We start from the raw sequence: 20,938 nt of genomic DNA, 5'->3' as shown, positions 1-20,938 counted from the left end.
TTGTGTGTCAGTTATTCTTAATATTACAGATGAGGAAATAGATATCAAGAAGTTAAAGTCCCTTGTCCAAGATTAGCCAGAGAGGCGGTAGCAGAGACAGGATAAAATAGTTTTAAAAATTCTTGAAAAAGTACTGTTTTTCCCTCTCAGTTTGATAATTTATCCCTACATGGTTTCAAAAAGGGCTTGAAGAGACATAAAATATGAAATATATATTATAGGAAGAAGATTGTATTTAAGAACTCTCAGTTAACTTACCTATCTCAGTTGAGCATTGGAAATCCATGGTGAATTCATTTAATGAAAAAGTTTAATGTATCTCATTAGAAGTTTGTCATCACAAGCAATCTGAGAAATATATATTTTTAGGAATTTTATAATTATGTGACCAGCAGGGGGCAACTAAATACTTGAGAAACAGCATCATATACGGGAAAACAAATTAAAATTGGAGACTATGAACATTCTCAGTTGTACAGAACTTAATTCTTTTTAAAATGATAAGTAACACCTAGCCACACATTCTCACAATATTGAATTTGTGAAGACAATTAGAACACTCCCCTAAGTAAAATCTATATACTAAGGCCTATATGTGGCAGATTGTTTTGGTTGTTTTTTCAGTCTACAAGGTTCTTTGCAAAAATCTATGAATTTTATAACCATTGAGTTTTTTTTAACTTTGTGTTATATAATATATAATACACATTGACATACACCTGTAGGTTATTCTAGGATTCTGAGATTTCACTCTATATTCTAAGATCAAAGTAATTAAGATTTGCATAGAATCTCATTTTTAACCTAAAATTTAATAAAGTATCATTTCCTAACCTTCTTTTAAGACTAATTTTTAGGTTGTTATATTAGTCATGGTTCTCCATTGAAACAGAACCAACTGTGTTAGAAGAGACTTATATGGTCAAATAATCCAAACTTCCTCCAGACAAAACTACAATAACTGGCACAACTAGTTTAAATTTAAACTAAATTTAAATAAATTGAATTAAATACGTCTAGTAGTGGTGGAGTTCTGCCAGAGCTCCAGTATGGAGTTGGGAAGTACTATAGGATAAAGGTTAAGCATTCAGGGGTCAGATTATCCAGGTTCACATAATGCCTTCTCTACTTACTTTCTGTGTAACATTGGATGAGTTACTTAAATTTGCTAATCCTCCATTTCCTCACCTATACAAAAAGGACAGTAATAATAGCTATTCATAGTACAAATTGCTAGTGTTAATCAATATTCAGTTCTCTTTTTCTTCTGGGCGCTCAGTAGAATGACTGTCATTTCTCAGCACCCCTGCAACTGGATGGGCACATGTGATTCTGTCTGGTCAATGAAATACTGTGCAATCGACACGTGTCAGTTTCTAGATGAGGCCATGAAAGGTCAATATGAAATTTTTTAGTGTTTATTCTCCTACTGGGACAATCATGGAAAAAGACTCATATTAAGATGGTGGCACCACAAGGTTAAAGAGCCTAGATTACTATGTCATCACATGGAAGACATGAGCCAGAGCCAACCTGGAGCCAGAGCCAACATTTTGAAATTAGACATAAATCTCTGTTCAGTTAAATCATTGATTTTCCAGCTGCAGAATAACCTAGACTATTCTGTTCTGTCGGAGTTGTTCTGATGATTCAATCATAGTATGAGAATTGCTTGTCTGATAAACAATAAGAACTCAAATATTGTAATTATTATGTTGAATCAATCATTGATATTGAATCAATGAATATAAAGCATTGCTCTGTTGTTGATTATTATAATGATTCAAAACTCAGTCAAATTAGAGTACCAGGTAACTTTTGTTTAAAGTATTCTAACTCTTTGAACTTCTCCTTGGAACATTGCCTAACACACAGTAGGCATTCAGCAATAAATGAACAAATTCTTGTTTTGCTGATTATCTGATCATTGCTATCATTTTTTTCTGAGATCTTTTATTCTCTTGTTAGACTGGCAAGATTCCATTTTCCATTTTTTTTTTATTAGACCTAGCTTCTCAATAATTGTTCTATCAATAATGGGGCTTAGCCAGTGACAGCTCCTTATATATCTTACTCTCTTCTGAATTCAGAAACAATTGATAGGGTGTCAGATAAAGATGAAAACCACTTTCCTACTGATAAAGCTGCTTAGACAAAGGACTTCAATGTACAGCCACAATGAAGCTTTTCAATACTTTTCCCCAGGTCCAAATGGGAGACGGCATAATAAAAGGAAAATTTGGGTCTTCAGGACAGATAAACTTGGACAGAATCAGTGCTCCACACTCAGTAAGGTCAAATGTAGAAAGAATGAGGGTTAGGATTCAGGCCTGCCTGTAAAAGCAAGCCCAGGCTCTGATCCATGTGTATTTAGTTTATTACACAGAATGAGAAACAGGACAGAACATAATCTGTTGTGGGTAGGTAGATTTGAAAAATATGGCAAGAAAGGGGCTAGGTCTTATTTTCTTCTTCTTAAATCACTACTTAAATAAAATAGCTCTTTCTACTTAGGGAATATAGCAGAAATAAAAGTGGAAGGTACACTTCCCTAAAGTTCTGAAAGTAGCATATTTCTAATTTAAGATCCAGGTAGGAGAACACCTAAATATATAAGTATATAAACTTATAAATACATAAATGTCTAACTGAAGATTACAATAATTAGAGATTATATATATATGATTATGTTGCTCAGGAGGGAGGACTAGGCTAGAAATACATATTAGATAGACTAAAAAGAATGAGAACACAAGATCCATTTTCTCCTCTCTTTTCTAGGAAGAAGATATAGAGTGAAAAGAGAAGAGGGCTGAGTATGAAATTTTGGAGCAATGAAGAAATAGCAGAGAGAGAGAAACTTGCAAAGAATGAGGAAGAGTCAGAAAGGTAAGAAGAAAACTAATATAACGACATAAAAACTAAATAATAAATAAGTGAATTTCTGCCAAAGATCAGCAGAAGCATACAAAGAAGTTGCCAATTCGTGAGGACTGCTACAGTGAAAAGGCTACATGAATCTAGAGCTGAGCCCTATGAACCATGGGTAAGATGAAAAGGCAAAGGAAAATCTGCAAGCAGAGAGGTTTTAAAAAAAGTAAGCGGCTAGGTTGATGCCCTGACAGCCTCTTAATGCTGGAATGTTTAGTCTCGTGTTGATGATGATTCAGAAGCTATATGTTAAGGCTTAGTAAGAAATAGTGATTTTCTTAAAAAAAAAAAAAATTCTGTTACTACAAAAGTAGTACGTGCAGGACAGAAAGTTGGAAACTATATATAAGTAAAATAGAAGAATAAAAACATCCATATTTCCCATCTATTACCACTGTTAACAGCTTATTGTATATCTTTGCATACCTTTATTTATCCCTATATATGCGTATAAATATATATATATTTAACCAAAATAGTTTCATACTTGTGCAGTTTTACAACTTGCTTTTTAAAAATTAACAATCTCTAACTTTCCAATAAATGAATTTTAATCTTACCTAAAACCCAAATTCAGATTTTCCCATTAGTCTCCAAGTTATCTTTTCTCTGAAGATTACTAACTAAAAGTAAGGAATTATTTATTTTTCCTTTCCTGCATAAACCATATTTTAAGGTAACCAAATAGTACTAGGTATAAAGGCAAGCTCTATTTTACTGAAAAAATGTCAGAATATAAAATGAATAATGGAATTAAAATTATTTTGCAATTTTTATTAGACTATTGACTTGTTCAAGGGTTTACAACAAGGGTTAAAACATGAGGTTTATAGAAGGGGAACTGGGCATATGCATAGTATCAAAGTAATACCAAACAAATTACTTCCCAGTCACAAGTTTATAAAGTAGAAATGAGACTGCCATATCATTAATTCAATCATCAGTCTGAGCATCAATAACTATGAATCAATCAAATAGCATGAAAGATGCTGTAAAAACAATATACTACATCACCTATAAATATTCTAGCCCCAAATATTTAATTTGAATCCACCAAATCTCTACATCTGATATCTTTAAAACATTTCAAAAAGCGATTTTTACATCTACTGAATATCATAAACAAGATATCCTGGATATTCTATTGAATATCAGAAATATTGTGAGGGTAGAAGAATAAGGAAATGCATGTATTCCTGTATTGTGCTTAAAGATAAATTTTTTTTACTATGATTCATAGTAAACCGAATTATAGTAAACTTAAGAAATAAGTTTGGCAAGAGGGGATTGGCTTAGAGTGTGGACTCCATGTACTGCAACACTCTAAAGGCTGTTTGAAGTCTTACTTGAATGGAAAACAAAACTCTGAAGTTGAGTCTATCTCCTGATTGCTGTAGAAGAAGCTTTCATTCTTACATCACATGTGAGACTGATACCTAAATCGGGGAATGTACAGATTCTTAGATAAATCTACTTCTGTAGCCTGAGGTTATGCCCATCTATGTATATTCTATAATTCTCAGAACTGGGCCAGCTGCCACAAAGCCTTGGTATCAACGTAAGGTTGGTAGAGTATACAGTCTGTGTGTAATTGTTTTTACCACTGAGTAAAGTGAAAATACAGTTAGTAAAATTGTGTACAATGTAATATTCCCCAAAGATAGTAATCATAATAATTTATGTTTCTTGAGTTAATTCTCATAACAACACTGTAAAATAAAAAAAATTTTAACTCTACTTTACAGATGAGGAAAGAGGCTGGGTGAGGTGGCAGGGCTAGTAAATGGCAGGGCTAACATTAGAACTGAGATATATCTGACTTTAGAGGTGGAGGTTAACTGCACTATACTGTACTAGTACAGTGAGTCAAAGTTATATTGATAAGCTTTGTAACATTGATTAAATTGATTGAGATTTTTCTTTGGACTTGATAGTGATATTAACTCATAACAGTTTCTGGATTATAACTGCTAACCTAATGGGAACATCCATGCATAAAATGAAAGCACTTAGTTCTTGTCAAATATTAGCACTGAAGAAATAAAACATTAACAGAATACTTTCAACTCCCCCCCCCCCCGAAAACAGTCAGTGCTAGTCAGGCAAAGCTTAAACTTTCACTTGACTTTTTGTTGCTACTTTTTATGAATTTGACAGTTGTGCATTTGGAATCTGTTCAAATTCTATTTGTAGCTGAATCATGTGAATGCCAAGGAGATCAGTACATCTGCTTCTTAGCATCTCTAATCTGTATTTGCAGAAGGCTTTATATAAATTTGAACATGTTAACGTGCTTAATCAGATTTATTTACCACAGTTCATATGATGTTTGGCCTTTCACCATGGCTTAACAGAGGTTTGGAGCAAATAACAGATTGCATGAGTTGCTTTTGACTTGAATACTTTTACCAAAAAATAATCATAGACACGACAAAGAGGAAATGATTACTATCTTACAGGTAGAAAATAACAAGTAGTAGGTGTAGAGTACATGCCCATGGATTTGACCTACAGGTAGAGAAAAGAAAGTGACATAATATGAAGGATTTTTTTTTCCCTAAAGCATGGGCCCAATTATATAGCATGTGTCTCTAGATAATGAGACATTTAAAAACACCGTAATCAAATATCATTATCATATCTAAAACAATTAACAATAATTCCTTGATATCAGGTAATATCCAACTAGTATTAATATTTCCCTGGTTGTCTCATTAATGTCTTTTGTAAAAGTGCTTTGAATCAGAATCTAAAAGAGGTCCACGCATTGCATTTGGTTGATATGTCGAATGAGTCTATTTTAATACGTTAATAGTAACTTCCTTTTTTTTCTTGACCTTATTTTGGCATAAAGGTCATTTTCCTCTATAATTTTCCCTGTTCTTAGTTGAGATAATTGTCTTCATGGTGTACTACTTTTGTAATAACTTCAGGAAGGAGGGGTTGGGATGCAAACAATGTCAGGTCCAAGACTATTGGCTGACAGCAAAAGATAGTCAGAAGTAATCAACACCGTAGGACCACAAGCAGTGAAGTATTTGGCCATCTCTGGAAAGGAGCTGACATTTAAAAATGAAATCATAAATAGATGTATCCCAACTCCAGTCCATTTCCAGGAGGGTGTTATAGGGATTAAGGGTTAAAGGAAACCGGTGGCAGAATTGGATTGGGAGTCTGGTCTCAGCTGTCTGTGCATATAATAGCAGGCAAAAGTTAGGCTCCCATGGGAATTGACAGAAAACAACTAAGGGAAAATATCAACAGGGCTTAGAACAGAGGGATGAACCTGACAAGAATGCATTGGACAGACATTACTGGAATATAGGATAGGTGTCTTCTTTCTTCACCTTGTCACCTTTGGGTACCAGTGTTCTGGAGGAGTTAGAAAGATAATAAATACTTAGGAGATTTGACAAAAGGCATCTAGGTAACACCTGCCCTTGTTGGGAGTGGTATGGAGATTTCTACCTGATGATGTTGTGTGTATGGAACTTTCATTCCCAGCAGAGAACAACAGAAATGAGAGTTTTGAAACACTGTTAGTTTATAGGGCAAGTCTCTTGATAGCTTCCTATTCATTTCAGAAAAGAGGTGGAGTAACTTACAGATACTTAATTTTTTTTGTAACTAGGATGGGCCTTGGACCCAGTATAAACTGATAACTTATTAAATTGAAAGAATTAATGTACAATCTAGTTTATATGAATTACTTGTGAACTGTCAGAAAGTTTATAGATGTATAATACAGATTGGACAAAGCTAACTGGAATAATCTATACTAGTATAATATAGAATCTCTTGAACATTAAAAACTATAAAGAAAGGGAATTCATTTGGACATTCTGCAGTGAAATTATAGATTTGGTTTCATCAAGAAAGCATTAAAGAAGTAAGTATGTTTCAAATAATCTCATGTGGTTGAGGAAAACAAAGAGAGTAAAGCTTTGGTAAAAAAAAAAAAGTAAGTTATAATTTCTCTGCATTGTAGTTACCATAACTCTGGAAATTTAAGGAATTATGCATCCTATGCTTTTCATGTTTACATAATTGTGACAAACAGCTTTTTATACACTTTGTCTTTTTAAAAATTCTTTTTCTTATTTTAAGTAGGTCCCATGCCCAACATGGGACTTGAACTCACAACCCTGAGATCAAGAGTTGTATACTCCATTAACTGAGCCAGCCAGGCACCCCTATGCTCTCTTGAAATTGAAATGAAAACCATACTTATAGCTGGGAATGTGTAGTCCAGGTAGATATCAGAAAGAAATGGGTTCTTCTTCTTCATTTAAAAATTTATTTGGAATTCAGGATGCCCCCTGGGCTGACTTAAACCTCAGGAGTCAATCTTTACAGCCTGAGCATAAATTTTCTAACTATTTCCAGAGATAGTGTTAAAAGTCATAGCATGCATCTAATTTTGAATAGGCAATGTGGGTGGAAAGGGTAGGCAGAGCTTTCCAATAAGACTTAATTGCCCTTAACCTGTGAATACATAATTATATAATTTGTTATGATGAACTTTCATTTTTAGACTTCTATGGTGGGACTCATTAATTCTTCATAGATATGTGAAAAATAACTCTAATACTCTATTACTCTAAATCATGATCTCCTAAATATATGCTAATTTCTTAGTCTGATTATTAATAAATCATCTCCGCTGGTACATTATGCAAATTTGAAATAAAAATGTCATGAAGAAAAACACTTAAAATGCTACAGCAGTACAGTTATTTAAAAAGAGAATATCAATAAAATATTAATATAGTTTTGCCTATATGGATAAGAGAAAAAAATAAATGAAAATGTTTAGTGCTTTTGCTTTTTTTCAATTAAAAAATTTTTATTTATTTACAGAGAGAGAAAGAGCATGTGGGAGAGGGGCAGAGAGAGAGAGATGGGGAGAGAGAATCCCAAGCAGGCTCAGTGCAGTCAGCACAGAGCAAGATGCATAGCCCTATCCCACCAACCATGAAATCATGACTTGAGCTGAAATCAAGAGTCAGATGCTTAACCGACTGAGCTACACAGGTGCCCCTAGTGTTTTTGCTTTTAAGGGCATATACCAGATGGAAATAATAATACAAATGGGAAAAATACTTGCTCTGATGAGGTCTGTTTAATAGTAGGTATAAGGTAAGAATCTGATTGGACTTATTCTGATGTTAGGAATATGAGTGATAGCTATATTTTCTTTTAAAAATATTATTAAATAATTTTAACAATTCTGTTTTGCATAGTTGGTGGGTTTTAGATTCATGCAAGTATTTACCACTTTCAATGCTCTTACTTCAGTCTTAACTCCAGATCTTTTATAGGGGGATCATTTTATTTTTGTCTGAAGAGAAATTTCTTTAGACTTTCTATTAGTGAGAATCACTATTAGCAGCAAACTCTGCTTTTGTCGGCCTAAAAATGCCTTTGTTTTGGCCCCATTCTTTTTTTGTGGTGGGGGAGAAAGGGCAGAGGGAGAGGAGAGAGAATCTTAAGCAGGCTCCACACCCAGCCCTGATTCAAACTTGGGGCTGGATCTCATGATGCAGGACTCAATCTCATGACCGTGAGATCATGACCTGAGCTAAAGTCAAGAGTCTAATGCTTAACCAACTGAGCCACCCAGGCACCCCTGGCCTCTTTCTTAAAAGACCTCTTCAAATAGGCATTGGATTTTCTTTTAGCCCACTGAAGGTGTTATTCCATGGTCTTCTGATTCTGTTGTTACTAATGAAGGTCGATTACCAGACACTTTGAGAATAATCTATTTTTTTCTCCACTAATTTCAAAGTTTTCTTTTCCTTTTGTTTTTTGGTGTTTTATGGTTTTGCTGTAATGTATATAAGTGTAGATTTATTATTCTTTAATTTGCTTGGGATCTGGGGGACTTCTTAACCTGTGAATTGGAATCTTTCATCAGTTCTGGAAAGTTTTCAACCATTATCATGTCTAATATTGCTTCTGCCACATTTTTTTCTTTCCTATTCTTTTGGAGTATCAATTTATTTCAGGCTTTCTCACAATGTCTTCAATGTCACATAAAGTCTCTTTTATATTTTTCATTTTTTTCTTTTTCTATTGCATTTGGGCAACTTCTTCATCTCTACCTCCCAGTTCATTAAATTGTACTTCTGCTATGTCAAATAGACTATTAAATGTGTCCCCTGAGTTTTAAATTTTAATAACTTATATATTTTAATTCTTTAAGTTCCATTTAAAAAATATCTTTGATTATTCTTTATACTTTCTTGTTTTGTGTATGTATTTTCAAGGTCATCTTTTATTCCCTTATTCATATTTTATATAGTTATTTTATAGTCTGTGTCTGGTAATTTCAATATCTGAAGTCTTTTTAAATATTTTTGCTATCTTATGTTCACTGTTTCTCACTAATGGTGCCTTATTTTCTTCTGTGCTTGTTATTTTTTAAAATGTGAGCTATTTTCCTAAGACTTTTACTTATTATTCTTTAAGGCTTAAATTGAAGATGGGTTCCTCCAGAGAGGACTGGCATTTGCTTCTGCCAGATGTCTGAAAGTACTATCAGTCAAACATTCTTCTCAATTATCAGCTGAATACCTTCTGGGATCATCCAGGTAATATGAATTCAAGTTATATTTTTTTGTGTGCATAAGAGCTGGATTGTGAGTCTAAATTCTCAGATATGATTTTGCTTTTCCCCTCTCCACTAGGTGCCACGTTTAAGACAGTAATTTTCTTTGTAGAATATAGGGGAGAGGTGTGTATGCTACTAAGGGGCAAGTTTATTTCTAATACATCTTTACAGTAAGTGAATAATCCTTGGAACTGCAGCTTTCTGTGGGCATAGGGCAGGTCATGGGTTTTGTCTTTTATAAGGCCATGAACACCAAAGCTCATGTTAACTGGATTTGGCAAATGCCCTTGGGGTCATTTGGAGTGAAACTCTCTATCTAGGTTTCTGCCTTCATTCCAATTTTGAACTACTAATTTCTTTATTACCAGTTAATCAATACATTTAATAGAATTTAAAACATTTTTCCTGGATTTTTGTTTCCAGTGTGATCACTGAGTGAGGTATATAAGCCATGATATTGCCAGAAATACAAGCCTATATTCTTTGTATTTTATTATCCAAATTTTCATTGAGGGATATTTAAGACAAATAATATTAAACAGAAATACTTAAAATCAATATGTAAATACTTGGCAAAAAAATCTGTAGATTTTTCAAATAGACTTTTTTTTTTAATGTTTATTTCTTTTTGAGACAGAGAGAGACAGAGTGTGAGCTGGGGAAGGGGCACAGAGAGAGGGAGACACAGAATACGAAGCAGGCTCCTGGCCCTGAGCTGTGAGCACAGAGCCTGACGCAGGGCTCAGACTCACGAACCCCGAGACCGTGACCTGGGCCGAATTGGACGCTTAACCAACTGAGTCAGCCAGGCACCCCAGATTACTTTTTTAATATAAAAAATTTTTAATTTATTTAAATTATTTTAATGCTTACATTTTAGGGAGGGAGAGAGAAAGAGTACGAGTGGGGAAGGGGCAGAGAGAGAAAGAGACACAGAATCTGAAGCTGGCTCCAGGCTCAGAGTTGGCAGCACAGAGCCCAACACAGGGCTCAAACTCATGAACTGTGAGATTGTGACCTGAGCTGAAGTCGGATGCTTAACTGACTGAGCCACCCAGGAGCCCCTAATATAAATTTTTGGTTGGGTGCTTACCACATATCTAGTTGATGTCTATTAATTAATTAATTAATTTATTTATTTAGGGAGTCTGGGGATGCACATGTGCTTGAGTGGGGGAGGAGCAGAGGGAGAGGGAGAGGGAGAGGGAGAGAGAGAGAGAGAGAGAGAGAGAGAGAGAATCTTAAGCAGGCTCTGTGCTGTCAGCACAGAGCTTGATATGGGGCTCGAACCCACAAACCATGAGATCATTACCTGAGTGGAAACCAAGAGGCGGACACTTAACCGACTGAGCCAGCCAGGCACCTTGTAGATGTCTATTATTTTGTTTAATTACATTGAAGATTATTATTGTTCTACAGTGCATTTAGCCTTAGAACCACTTATCTGTTGGCTTAAATTCACTTAAGCTGATTTGTGAGATTATACTATATAACAATTTCAAAAATCTCTGTGATTTAGAACAACAAATATTTATGATTCACTCTTGCTTCATGTTAGTAGCTGCAGGTCAGCTGCTGGTGTACTGCTCTAAAGGTCAGTTTCAGGTCTGCTCCACGTATTTTCTCATTCTGAGACCCTATTTGGAACACGCCTTTCTCATGGCCAGGCAGCACAAGACCAAGAGATTGACCTAAATGTTGCACTCAAAAAAGCAGTTGGCATGTGTTACATCTGCTCATAAGCCATTCGTTAGAGCAAGTTACATGGCCAAGAGTAATAACATAATCTACCACAGTCTTCAAAGTTGTATTGAATACCTTATTTATGTTTGAGGTTACTGTCAATCTTCTCTGAGAAAATGAGGATTTTAACCTAAAATCTTCATTAGCAATCTTTGGCAACATAAATGTCTAAATGGATAGGGAAAAGTAAACAAAAAAACAGAAAACAACTTCAAGCCAATCTCTCTCATTCTAGGTCAGGGATGATGTATATTCTGTGGGAAAAATTATCGTGCCTGTCAGTGCTTTAACTGATTTGGAAAAAGAACTTCTGATTGTCAGAAATGTACAATGAATTAAACACTAGGCATAAGAGATTCTTACTGGAGTTAAAATGGAATAGTTATAATAAAATTGGACAATTATATTAAAAAGTTTTATTAAAAATATTATTCTCAAAATAATTTTAAGAGTAGCAAACTTGCAGGGTATATAAACATAGCAAATGGGAGTTTTAGGATATTTTTCAGTTATAGCACAGGATCACACATTACAGTTTCTGTTTATGTTGTGATTACATCAAAATGCTAGTTTGATCATTTCCTGAAATCATACGATATTAGATGTGAAAGGATCTGAAAAGTATGTATTTCTCATTTGCAATGTATTGATACATCATTTTGTTGCAATCAATTGTGAGGTATGTCAAAATCATCATTCATGACAAGCAACTATTACTAGCAACAGTTAAAATACAATTACAAAAGATATACTTACATTTGTTGTCCCATAATATCTTCACTTTCATGAACTTGCATTGACTTTTTTTTTTGAGTGTGGTTGATAGGAGTTATAGGTAGTCAGACAATAATTTGCATAATTCTGGCTGTTTGTTTCCAATGTGAATATCATTCACTGAAAAAAAAAAAAGGTTGAATAACATTGGTTAAACAGCATATAGTCCAACTCCCTACTTTTTTTAAAAATTAATTTATTTATTTGAGGGGGGGGGTGGGGAGAGAGAGAATCCCAAGCAGACTCTCAGCCATCAGTGTGGAGCCTGATGCAGGCCTTGAACTCACAAACTGTGAGATCATGACCTGAGCTGAAACCAAGACCTGTGCCAAAACCAAGAGTTGGACGCTTTAACCAACTGAGCCACCCAGGCGCCCCCCCCAACTCCCTACTTTTTATCAGAGCTTGATATGCAGAGTAATTCATCCAGTCACACATCTAATTAGCAGAGTCTGTAAACCACCACCACCTTGCTTCCAGAACGGTGCTTTCTGTTCCAACAAAAGACTGTTTATTTTCAACAACCAATAGAAGAAATTTGGGCTGACGCAGGAGAGGATTGTCAAGGAGATTTGCCTTATTTTACTGATCTGTAGTTTCAGTTCCCAGAGTAAAGGAAAAGAACCAGAGAAACAGAGCCCAGAGGGTATATTTTGCATGTTATTTGTGCTCCAAGAACATTCTTTTTCAAATCTATTTGATTGCAACTCACACTAAGAAACACAGTTTAAATCACAACGTAGGACACATTCTTATCCTTCCCCGCAAATGAAACAAAAATTTCACAAAGCAATTTCTTGTCCACACTAAATGTGTACTCTGATCTTTATATTCTATTCCATTCCAGCCTATTTGTTAAAAAATAAAATTGAATTTTAAGTCAATTTAAAAAATAGTGCTCTAGAAAATAGAAGACATTTCAATCTGATGCCAAACTCCAAAGTTACTGAGTTAGTGTCATTCACACAATAATAAAACTTTTCTCGTATTTATTTGAACTACAAATACAGTATCTCAGACTTCAGAACAGAACCTGTAGAATCTTTCCCTCATTGGAACACCAGCTCATTACAGTATCTCATAGATTCCAAGACCCATTGTTTCTCACATTTTAACATCTCTGAATTCAAGATGTGTCCTAAAAAATATCAGTGGCTTTGCATAGTTTAAATGGCAGTATTTTTCTTTCTTCACATGAAATAACGGTGAGTCCTAAAGTCTATTTCTTAGTGTGTCATGAAATGCATTGATAATTACGATCATATAGGCCAAACTCTATTGGTTATTCAAGTATCCAGGTGATCAGAATGCTTTTTGAGGTCTTGTTAAGAAAACGTAATGAGGGCATAAAACATGCTTAAGCAAAAACCCTGAGTTCTGGGCCAGAAGGAAAAATGACTTACAAACTGAGAAAACTTTCTCATGTGCTTGCATGGTTGGCAGGGTTTGATTATGATCTTTCTGCTTTTCTACTTCCTTCATTTCTGTATTGTTACTTTCTTTCCTCTGGCGATTGGCATTTCTATTCTTTTCCTCTCATCACCAGCGGTAGGCGGGGAGAGTTCCTCGGACCTGGGTTTAAAAGGAAAGCAAGTTTACGTCCAAAAGTTAGGTACTTAAAAAAAAAAAAAAAGATTAGGCTTTATTTTAAAATTGCAACGAATTGCCAAATCCTGTGGATCTGTTTAAACTGCCACCAACCTAACACATTGTGAGACTTAATGACTGTAGAACTGGCACGAAGGATGCTGAACCTGACTAGGAACAAAAATAAGTTTGCTAGGCTATTTTCATCCCAGCGTGATTGAGACACACCATCCTTTCCTAAAACAAAACAAAACAAACAAACAAAAAAAAAAACAAAAACCAAACTCTAATGAGGAAGACAGTAAAAATTAAATGCCACAATTAACGTGGTACTAGAAATAGGAACAATTTGTTACTGCTTTTCAAGCCAGACACCACGATGCCTTCTTTTTTCCTTTGTTTGTCTAAAACTTTAGTCAAGCAGAGGCGGGTCTCAAGCTCGGGCCTCCGGGCCTCCGAGCCTCCGAGTGGGCGTGGGGTCCTGGGCCAATACCAGTGAGCTCTATTGTGCAGTCTTCTCAGGTTAGGCAGGGCCCTGCAAGACCGGTCCAGACCACGCCTCAGTAGATCACGGGCGGGCGGCGGTGGGCTCGAATCCCGAAGCCGCCCTCGGGTGTGCGGAGGCAATTCGGATGCGATAAGACTCTGGCAGAACTAGGTGTTGACAGTTGTTCCCGCGCGACTCCCTCCCGGCCCGCCGGGGAGGCGTCTCCGCGGCCGCCTCCGCGCGCCGTCACGTGACGGGAAAGAGGGGAGGGGGGCTGGTGGCTGGAGCCCGCGAGCTGGGGGCGGGGCCTGGAGGGGGAGGGCGCCCGAATGTAGAGGATCTTGGCGGCTGTGGGTGCTGAGAGAAGCGGCGACGCGGCGCATGACAACATTAGGCCGCGACGCGCTCGGGGCCAGGCGGTGGTGGGAGCTGTAGCCCGAGTGGCTGCAGCGTTAGCTTTCGCCGCGGCAGTGGTCGCAGCCAGTAGCCGGCGGACGGAGGGAAAGTGGAGCCCGCCCTGGCCAGAGGACCGCGGGCCGCGAGTTCCCGCCCCCCTCGCGGGCTGAGCCGGCAGCGCCTCCGCGGCCGCGAGCCAGCGCCCTCGGTCTGGGCTCGCGCCCTAGCTGCCTCCGGCGACAGCAGCCGAGAGAAGTTGGGGTCCGCCCGGGCGCGTGCAGGGCCCCGGAGGAATCGGCCTGCTCCTCCCCGCCTCTCCGGGGGCTCCGCACCGGTGAGTGTCACGCCGGTCCCTGGGTCGGGGGGGGGGGTGGTGGCGGGTCCGCACCCCTCCGGGAGACTGCACCCCCATCCCCACGTTCTGAGCTCGGGCCAGTGGGGACTCCCCGAGCGGGAGAGTTCCTCTTTGGCTCCTTTGTCCCTTTTCGGAGTGGGGGATTCCAAAGGCTGGCGGGGGTGGAGTATTTTGGGGCCCACAGGACGTGCGTCTGCAAACCTTACATAGCCGCGGAAGGGGCGGTGGGGGGGGTTGGTAAGAGCATTTTGACTGCCCCGAGTGACTCTTCCCGAAGTTTGGGCCGACCTCGGGGTCTCGCCGGAAGCACCCGCCCGGGGGAGAGCTGGCGCTTTGTCACTTGGTGCGGTTAAGGCGAGGCTCCAGTTTTCCTGTGACAGCCCTAGAGGAGGCTGTGCCGCGCACCGCAGACCGCACCCGCCCTTGCAGAGCCGACACGGTGACACGGTGTTGTTGCTCTCAACTCAGTTCCTGTGGCCTCCTTGTAACATGGGAGGAAGGCGAAGCCTTTGCTGTACTTTTAAATGTATTGTTTGTTTCCAAGCCTTTTCTCAAGGGTGGAATCCGGTTCTAAGGAGCTTCCATTGGAGCATGCTTCTGGTTCATTGAGCCACCCACTCAAGACCAGCTGAGTGAAGCAACAGTACTTGCAGATTTTCCATTCACAAAAGTCATTTAACACACTCTTCCTTATGAAAGACATCTGCCTTGGGGAACTTGCCTAATTTCATTTTATCTAAATGCTGTTTGAAATAATAGATAACTTGGGCGCCTATTTAAACAGATGGGAAAACTTCTCTAACTTATGGTGTAAGCATATTTGCGTTCAATAGTTTAATGAAGTTTTTGCCTTTCTAATCCTAGAGGAGCTGACTTCTAATTAGTATTAGAATGTCCTATGTATGGTAGGGTTATTAGTTTTTATTTATGCCCCCTGAAACTTAGCCTCAAATTAATGCCACTTTAGGTCTTTTCAGATAATCATTTAAAACAGGTTTGGTGTGTGTGTGGTTGTTTTTTTTCGTTTTTTTTTTTTTGTTTTGTTTTTTTGGGTTTTTTGTTTTTGCCTCCCTTAGGATTCCAAAGAAAGCAAGGATTGTGGAGAGACATGGGTGAATTGCTTGTTAGGGCTTCTTCATTCCATCAGGTGTTATCTAAAGTTGATCATGCTTAGCGACTATGGTCAATTTTTATGCTTGCTAGAACCTGTTTTACAGTGAAATTAAGGTCATACTAGTTTTATAGAACAGGTTGGGGAAGGGAGAGTAAGGGTATGCAGTTTGTCCTTTATAGAAGATATAGCTAATTTTACATATTTGTTGCCCCTTTTTTGTTAGTAACTGTGTATGAGATGACTACAATATGCCTGTTCAAAGTGCTGGGAAAGGGAATAGATGAAACATAAGAATTACTTTTTAGGTCTTTAATTATGGAGATTAGGTTGTTGCGGTCAATTTCCATGTGAACCGTTTGAGCCACAATACGTTACAGCTGCTTAGAAATGGTTTGATTAAAAATGGCTATGGTTTATTTCTTATTGAATATTAGTGTGGTATCTGTGATATGGGAAAGATGCTGCTGTCATTTTTCAGTTAGAATATTATTACATTTTGGAGGCAATCAGATGTGTTTCTTATAGCACATTTATGGCACTTATAAATTTGGCCTTGTTAAAGAGCAAATTGCAGAATTTCTTTAGTGAGTACTCCTCCTACATTTAAACTTGGTTTAGAAATAATCCTTCAAGAGCAGGTTCCTTAGAGCATGGGTGACAAAATAGGAATTGATGCTTAGATATAGTTTTCAAATTTTGTGGAAAATTCTTATGCTAATAGCAACACCTGAAGTATTATATTTGAATGTAATACCCCAAGCTGAACACACTTATAGCAATGATCTTGGAGCATCAAGAGTTCAAAAGTAGAAGGCGTAAGTCCTGCTTGTGCCTTGTGAATATGACATACATGTAATGCATATATACAATTTGAATTGAAAAGCCTCTGAGTACTGCATAATGAAGGTGGCTGAGTGCAAGGAGATTGGTGGAGATGCTTGATTGGAGCAGGTGTAGCTAAAGTATCATTTTCTTGTGGATACAACTCAGGAAGAGATGTCTGGACTAACCTGTAGAGGTAGATTTCACGTCCACGTGTGGGAAACCCCTGAGAGATTTTAGATCTGTCCTTTCTATCTTGGTTCCCCATTCCATTCCCTCATTTTCTCGAAGGCATGAAGTTGAAGGTCTGATCTGAGAGACCTTCCAGACTTCTTCCTCCCTGAAAAGTTTTATCAAGTATGCAAGGGAGAAAGCTTTCTTCAGAGGCCTTGTAGGAAATGAATGCTTGTCCTTGATCATACTCTTACACCCCATGTTATTTTTACCTTTTTTAAAGTTGCAAACCATGTAAACCATCTATGATAGCAAGGGCCTGTCTTTTTTGCTCTCCATCCACTCTGCAAATGCTTAATAGTTACTGAATGAAAACATACAGTTCCAGATATAGGACAGGAGAATGAAAAGGAGTGTGTGGTAATGTAGTCCGAAGTAGATACAAGGAGTGAGGTGATAAGGAAGGATGTTGGATTAGGAGGAAGGGAGCAGGTCATAACTGGGAAACTTTCTTAGAGGAGGTAATTCGTGAGTTAGGTTTTGCAGAAAGCTGTATATCTGAAGATAAGCAGGTGTTTTAAGGGGGTAGACAGCATGAACCAAAGCATTTAAATTGGACTGGGTAATCATGGGATTAAGCACAGTGAGTCTTTTTTGGTAAATTATGAATAATTTTTCTTCCCCTTATAACTGTTCTCTCTCCCAGATAAAAAGATTGGCACACTTTATAAGAACTAAGATTTAGAGTACTTGAGTTTTGGAAGTGACAGTGGTATACTGAAAGCAAGAGCATTGAACTAGGGGGTTCAGAAAATTTGAAACGATTTCTGATTAAATCGTATACAAGTAAGTGCCTTGGGGCAAATCACTGGGCCTTAGTTATCTCATTTGTAAAAGGAAGACCATAATCCTTATCCCATATGGTTATTGGGAGAATGAAGTTTCATAATGTGTATGGAAGTGCCTACTTCAATATCTAAGACGTAGAACTTTATGTTAAATTGTTTAAAATGGATCTTTGTCTTTAGATTATTAAAAAATATTTTGGTGTAGGGGCGCCTGGGTGGCGCAGTCGGTTAAGCCTCCGACTTCAGCCAGGTCATGATCTCGAGGTCCGTGAGTTCGAGCCCCGTGTCAGGCTCTGGGCTGATGGCTCAGAGCCTGGAGCCTGTTTCCGATTCTGTGTCTCCCTCTCTCTCTGCCCCTCCCCCGTTCATGCTCTGTCTCTCTCTGTCCCAAAAATAAATAAACGTGGAAAAAAAAATATTTTGGTGTATTTATCATGACCTCATATCTACTTGATCTTTGAGTTGACCCTTTAAATTACCTTTAAATTTATAAGTATCAAAATTTCAGATGCTTAGTTTTCTTTCAGTCAAGCATAATGTTTTCTGACAGAAATGAGGCTTGTTTCATTTTAATGTTACCAGGAAAAATGCTAGATGCCTTAAATTTTTAAAGCTTTAAGTAAGGGATACGTGTGGCTGAAAATCTGAGCCTTTAGGCTTTTCTTCTTTATAGAATTTGTTTTTGAAGAAATAGTCCATGCCTATCATGTCATGTGTTCATTGTTGTGAAGACACAGGGGATTTTCCTGCTATTAAGGAAAAAAAAAATTACCCAAAACATCCTCTATGTTTTTGGTGATTTGAATGACTATAAACCATGGTGGATCTCTACCTGTGTGCTTTATTTTAGAATTCAGTATTTTTTGAGTAGGCTAATGGACTTCTGTATCATTTCTTATCTAAGCTTTTTGCTGTGGTAGCTATTTGGTTATGAATCTCAATTTTTCACTATACTTTGTGAACTCTTTGTAGTGTTTATAATCCTTGGAGCAATCTGTCCTTTGTATAATATTTGGAAGGGAATTTTATTATTAAAAAAAAACAAACTAAAAAAAAGTCTGGAGTTTTGAAATGATAAAGACACCAGTTACTACCTTCCATATTCACAAACCACCAAAGAAAAGAGGAAATGGTTTTGGGGTTGGAGACTCTTTTCACATAAAAAGGAGAAACCTTTGATTTAGGATTGTTAAAAACATGATGGATTCAGAAGGAGATTGTTAGAGCTCCTGCAGGTAGCTTAGTAGGTGTTGTTGCTGGTAATACTACTACTAATAACAGCTGATATGTGTTGATTGCTATGTACCAGTTACTAGTTTGAAGTATTTGCCATGTTGGGGTACCTGGGTGGCTCAGTCAGTTGAGCGTCCGACTTCGGCTCAGGTCATGATCTCATGGTTCGTGGGTTCGAGCCCCACATCGAGCTCTGTGTTGACAGCTCAGAGCCTGGAGCCTGTTTCACATTCTGTCTCTCTCTCTCTCTCTCTCTCTCTGTCTCTGTCTCTCTCTGTCTCTCTCTCTGCCCCTCCCCCACTCACACTCTGTCTCCTTCTGTCTCAAAAATAAATAAACGTTAAAAAAAATTAAAGGGGCGCCTGGGTGGCGCAGTCGGTTAAGCGTCCGACTTCAGCCAGGTCACGATCTTGCGGTCCGTGAGTTCGAGCCCCGCATCAGGCTCTGGGCTGATGGCTCAGAGCCTGGAGCCTGTTTCCGATTCTGTGTCTCCCTCTCTCTCTGCCCCTCCCCCGTTCATGCTCTGTCTCTCTCTGTCCCAAAAATAAATAAAAACGTTGAAAAAAAAAAAATTTAAAAAAAATTAAAAAAAAAAAAGAACATAATGGATATAGTATTTTAAGGTGACTTGTTAAAATTTTTTGAATTCATAGTTTTTTAGGGTAAGACTGACGTACAGACTTAGTACAGAGGATATTTATATAGTAATATTTGAGGGTCACAAATCTGTGTAATTGAAATCTATCCTATTGAAATTTTTCACCACTGAAAAAGCAACTTGTGTTTTGACTGCCAAGTGCCACAGTAGTTTATCAGATTACATAATTTCTTACAGAGAAGACTCGGGCCCCTGTGGAAATTATGAAATCTGGGTAGGTAAGTTTTGATGGCGTGGGAGTATGGTAGGTCTGGGGAGAGAGCAGTCCACTCTAAGTAGCATTATCTGGGTAAGAGTAAACAGGTAGAACACCTTGAACATGAGGGCACAGGTACATTTTTTAAGTACAGATTGGGGGTGAGGAAATTCTGAAGACCAGCCTTGCTACTGTATATTTTTGCCTGTTTTGACTGTAATAGCACTTAAAATCAGCAAGTCAAAAGTAAAGAAAAAACAATGCTGTGCATCATAGTGGGGAGTTTGTAATAGTTCCTAGCCTGTTTTGCAAGATGTGGGGGCTTTATAAATATTTATTAATGATCATAGAATTACTCTCTTACTACCTATTATTTTATAAATCTAAGGAGGCCGAATAGCATAGGCTCTGGAGCCAGACTACTTAAGTTCACAACCTGCACAGCCTCTGATTAGCATATTGCCCTGTACGTGGTCTGGTGCTGACATGGCCGAAGAAGATGGTATATTTAGGCAGAGTAGGGCCCAGAGTTTTCCATGGTTCTTATGTAGTATGAAAGAGATCTAGAAGTTCTCACATAATCCTAGTGAAAAAAATAGAAGTTAACAGAGTGGGAGCCAGCAAGCTTGTCATGAGGCTACTATTGTGAAGGGAGGGACCATGCAGTAATTGTTGGGGGGGGAGGGCAGCTCTGCAAGATTCAGCTCAGTGCCCACCACAGTTGATACTCCCTCTTGCTGTAGTATAGTTAACACTGGGAAGTAGTTGCTCAGCTAGGAGTGCATTTCTGTTATTCTCTCCTCTACCCTTGTGATCCTTCCCTGCATCTAGGTGGGGCCATGTACGTGACTGATTTTCACTAGTGGAATGTGAATGGAATGATGTGTTTTCACTTTAGCATAGAGTGACAGAAAAGCAGGTGTTCTTTCTCCAACTGTTTTTTTTCCGATCCAAGGAACCAGGAGCACTTAAGAGGGTGGTAGAGCCATGAGATTGGAAGGATTTAG

The 20,938-nt window shown here is 38.0% G+C and overlaps 1 protein-coding gene and 1 long non-coding RNA gene across 4 annotated transcripts in view; one reads left to right on the top strand and one right to left on the bottom strand.

Annotated features, from left to right (window-relative positions):
* The window catches only part of LOC124502643 (uncharacterized), a 32,118-nt gene extending 17,833 nt beyond the window's left edge, over nucleotides 1-14,285 (bottom strand). The window contains exons 1-4 of one of the 2 annotated variants that reach the window (XR_006959964.1): nucleotides 14,142-14,285; nucleotides 13,465-13,633; nucleotides 12,044-12,181; nucleotides 262-348 (exon numbers count right to left, since the gene is read on the bottom strand). This is a non-coding gene — a long non-coding RNA (uncharacterized LOC124502643). Of the gene's footprint in view, nucleotides 1-261; nucleotides 349-12,043; nucleotides 12,182-13,464; nucleotides 13,634-14,141 lie in introns of those variants that run through there. The other variant, XR_006959963.1, reaches the window with a different exon arrangement.
* Nucleotides 14,286-14,482: 197 nt separating this feature from the next.
* OSBPL8 (oxysterol binding protein like 8) overlaps nucleotides 14,483-20,938 on the top strand; it is a 155,768-nt gene continuing 149,312 nt past the window's right edge. For both annotated transcript variants that reach the window (XM_047066291.1, XM_047066290.1), the window contains exon 1: nucleotides 14,483-14,865. The gene's annotated coding sequence lies outside the window, so the exon portion shown is untranslated. The remainder of the gene's footprint in view (nucleotides 14,866-20,938) is intronic.

Source organism: Lynx rufus, unplaced genomic scaffold (assembly GCF_022079265.1).
Source record: "Lynx rufus isolate CCGP_SWC_20201006 ecotype Redwood Valley unplaced genomic scaffold, mLynRuf1.p SCAF_7, whole genome shotgun sequence".
Taxonomy (NCBI): Eukaryota; Metazoa; Chordata; class Mammalia; order Carnivora; family Felidae; genus Lynx; species Lynx rufus.
This window is presented reverse-complemented; position numbering and strand designations above follow the sequence as displayed.